The 2,500-nt window shown below is 42.1% G+C and overlaps 13 non-coding genes across 13 annotated transcripts in view; all 13 read right to left on the bottom strand.

Moving 5' to 3' along the window:
- Positions 1-29: 29 nt before the first annotated feature.
- On the bottom strand, positions 30-101 carry trnaa-cgc (transfer RNA alanine (anticodon CGC)). Its single transcript has one exon. It is a non-coding gene; the product is annotated as a tRNA-Ala (tRNA).
- Positions 102-212: 111 nt separating this feature from the next.
- trnaa-ugc (transfer RNA alanine (anticodon UGC)) lies at positions 213-284 on the bottom strand. Its single transcript has one exon. It is a non-coding gene; the product is annotated as a tRNA-Ala (tRNA).
- Positions 285-576: 292 nt separating this feature from the next.
- trnav-aac (transfer RNA valine (anticodon AAC)) lies at positions 577-648 on the bottom strand. The gene has a single exon. It is a non-coding gene; the product is annotated as a tRNA-Val (tRNA).
- Positions 649-759: 111 nt separating this feature from the next.
- Positions 760-831, bottom strand: trnaa-ugc (transfer RNA alanine (anticodon UGC)). The gene has a single exon. It is a non-coding gene; the product is annotated as a tRNA-Ala (tRNA).
- Positions 832-957: 126 nt separating this feature from the next.
- On the bottom strand, positions 958-1,029 carry trnaa-ugc (transfer RNA alanine (anticodon UGC)). Its single transcript has one exon. It is a non-coding gene; the product is annotated as a tRNA-Ala (tRNA).
- A 111-nt stretch (positions 1,030-1,140) lies between these two features.
- Positions 1,141-1,212, bottom strand: trnaa-ugc (transfer RNA alanine (anticodon UGC)). Its single transcript has one exon. It is a non-coding gene; the product is annotated as a tRNA-Ala (tRNA).
- A 125-nt stretch (positions 1,213-1,337) lies between these two features.
- Positions 1,338-1,409, bottom strand: trnaa-cgc (transfer RNA alanine (anticodon CGC)). The gene has a single exon. It is a non-coding gene; the product is annotated as a tRNA-Ala (tRNA).
- Positions 1,410-1,520: 111 nt separating this feature from the next.
- On the bottom strand, positions 1,521-1,592 carry trnaa-ugc (transfer RNA alanine (anticodon UGC)). The gene has a single exon. It is a non-coding gene; the product is annotated as a tRNA-Ala (tRNA).
- A 125-nt stretch (positions 1,593-1,717) lies between these two features.
- trnaa-ugc (transfer RNA alanine (anticodon UGC)) lies at positions 1,718-1,789 on the bottom strand. Its single transcript has one exon. It is a non-coding gene; the product is annotated as a tRNA-Ala (tRNA).
- Positions 1,790-1,900: 111 nt separating this feature from the next.
- Positions 1,901-1,972, bottom strand: trnaa-ugc (transfer RNA alanine (anticodon UGC)). Its single transcript has one exon. It is a non-coding gene; the product is annotated as a tRNA-Ala (tRNA).
- Positions 1,973-2,097: 125 nt separating this feature from the next.
- On the bottom strand, positions 2,098-2,169 carry trnaa-cgc (transfer RNA alanine (anticodon CGC)). The gene has a single exon. It is a non-coding gene; the product is annotated as a tRNA-Ala (tRNA).
- Positions 2,170-2,280: 111 nt separating this feature from the next.
- Positions 2,281-2,352, bottom strand: trnaa-ugc (transfer RNA alanine (anticodon UGC)). Its single transcript has one exon. It is a non-coding gene; the product is annotated as a tRNA-Ala (tRNA).
- Positions 2,353-2,477: 125 nt separating this feature from the next.
- Positions 2,478-2,500, bottom strand: part of trnaa-cgc (transfer RNA alanine (anticodon CGC)) — a 72-nt gene continuing 49 nt past the window's right edge. Inside the window, exon 1 of the tRNA in view lies at positions 2,478-2,500. This exon is cut by the window's right edge and continues 49 nt beyond it. This is a non-coding gene — a tRNA (tRNA-Ala).

Here is a 2,500-nt window from a genome sequence, read left to right as displayed (position 1 = left end):
ATCTCACATGAAAGTTTTTAAACAGAGCTTGGAGATGCTGGGGATTGAACCCAGGACCTCATACATGCGAAGCATGCGCTCTACCACTGAGCTACATCCCCACTTTTTGAGCAGTATTGCTGCTTCTTTGTTCAACAAACACTAAAAATCCAGTAGTGAAACACTAGAGCAAAGAAGCAAAATTATTTTGCTTAAACTCAGCAAACAGTGCTTGGAGATGCTGGGGATTGAACCCAGGACCTCACACATGCAAAGCATGTGCTCTAACACTGAGCTACATCCCCATATTTTGAGCAGCATTGCTGCTTCTTTGTTCAACAAACACTAACAATCCAGTAGTGTAACACTAGAGCAAAGAAGCAAAATTATTTTGCTTAAACTCAGCAAACAGTGCTTGGGGATGCTGGGCAAATACATGCAAAAGAGGCAATCTACCTGTGAGCTACATCCCCATTTAACATAGAACTTTGCTGCTTCTTTCTTTTACAAACACTATCAATCTAGTCATGTAAGAATTTAGGGGAAAGAAGCAACATATTTTTTCTTAATCTCACATGAAAGTCATTAAACATTGCTTGGAGATACTGGGGATTGGACCCAGGACCTCATACATGTTAAGCATGCGCTCTACCACTGAGCTACATCCCCATGTTATGAGCAGCATTGCTGCTTCTTTGTTCAACAAACACTAACAATCCAGTAGTGTAACACTAGAGCAAAGAAGCTAAACTATTTTGCTTAAACACAGCAAACGGTGCTTGGAGATGCTGGGTATTGAACCCAGGACCTCATACATGCAAAGCATGCGCTCTACCACTGAGCTACATCCCCACATTTCAATCAGCCCCTTCTGCTTCTTTGTGTAACAAACAGTAACAATCGAGTCGTGTAACACTTCAGAGAAAAGAAGCCACTTTTCTCTTTCTTAATCTCACATGAAAGTCATTCAACAGTGCTTGGAGATGCTGGGGATTGAACCCAGGACCTCATACATGCAAAGCATGCGCTCTACCACTGAGCTACATCCCCACTTTTTGAGCCGCATTGCTGCCTCTTTGTTCAACAAACACTAACAATCCAGTAGTGAAACACTAGAGCAAAGAAGCAAAATTATTTTGCTTAAACTCAGCAAACAGTGCTTGGAGATGCTAGGGATTGAAACCAGGACCTCATACATGCAAAGCATGCGCTCTACCACTGAGCTACATCCCCACATTTCAATCAGCCCTGCTGCTTCTTTGTGTAACAAACAGTAACAATCCAGTCGTTTAACAATTCAGAGAAAAGAAGCCACTTTTCTCTTTCTTAATCTCACATGAAAGTCATTAAACAGTGCTTGGAGATGCTGGGGATTGAACCCAGGACCTCATACATGCGAAGCATGCGCTCTACCACTGAGCTACATCCCCACTTTTTAAGCAGCATTGCTGCTTCTTTGTTCAACAAACACTAACAATCCAGTAGTGAAACACTAGAGCAAAGAAGCAAAATTATTTTGCTTAAACTCAGCAAACAGTGTTTGGAAATGCTGGGGATTGAACCCAGGACCTCATACATGCAAAGCATGCGCTCTACCACTGAGCTACATCCCCACAATTTAATCATCCCTGCTGCTTCTTTGTGTAACAAACAGTAACAATCGAGTCGTGTAACACTTCAGAGAAAAGAAGCCACTTTTCTCTTTCTTAATCTCACATGAAAGTTTTTAAACAGAGCTTGGAGATGCTGGGGATTGAACCCAGGACCTCATACATGCAAAGCATGCGCTCTACCACTGAGCTACATCCCCACGTTTTGAGCAGCTGTGCTGCTTCTTTGTTCAACAAACACTAACAATCCAGTAGTGAAACACTAGAGCAAAGAAACAAAATTATTTTGCTTAAACTCAGCAAACAGTGTTTGGAGATGCTGGGGATTGAACCCAGGACCTCATACATGCAAAGCATGCGCTCTACCACTGAGCTACATCCCCACATTTTAATCAGCCCTGCTGCTTCTTTGTGTAACAAACAGTAACAATCCAGTAGTGTAACAATTGAGAGAAAAGAAACCACTTTTCTCTTTCTTAATCTCACTTGAAAGTCATTAAACATTGCTTGGAGATGCTGGGGATTGAACCCAGGACCTCATACATGCGAAGCATGCGCTCTACCACTGAGCTACATCCCCACTTTTTAAGCAGCATTGCTGCTTCTTTGTTCAACAAACACTAACAATCCAGTAGTGAAACACTAGAGCAAAGAAGCAAAATTATTTTGCTTAAACTCAGCAAACAGTGTTTGGAGATGCTGGGGATTGAACCCAGGACCTCATACATGCAAAGCATGCGCTCTACCACTGAGCTACATCCCCACATTTCAATCATCCCTGCTGCTTCTTTGTGTAACAAACAGTAACAATCCAGTCGTGTAACAATTGAGAGAAAAGAAGCCACTTTTCTCTTTCTTAATCTCACATGAAAGTCATTAAACAGTGCTTGGAGATGCTGGGGATTGAACCC

The sequence above is a fragment of the Carassius gibelio genome, chromosome B6, assembly GCF_023724105.1.
Source record: "Carassius gibelio isolate Cgi1373 ecotype wild population from Czech Republic chromosome B6, carGib1.2-hapl.c, whole genome shotgun sequence".
NCBI lineage: Eukaryota > Metazoa > Chordata > Actinopteri > Cypriniformes > Cyprinidae > Carassius > Carassius gibelio.
Note: the sequence above shows the minus strand (reverse complement) of the source record. Positions and strands in the feature narration are given on the sequence as shown.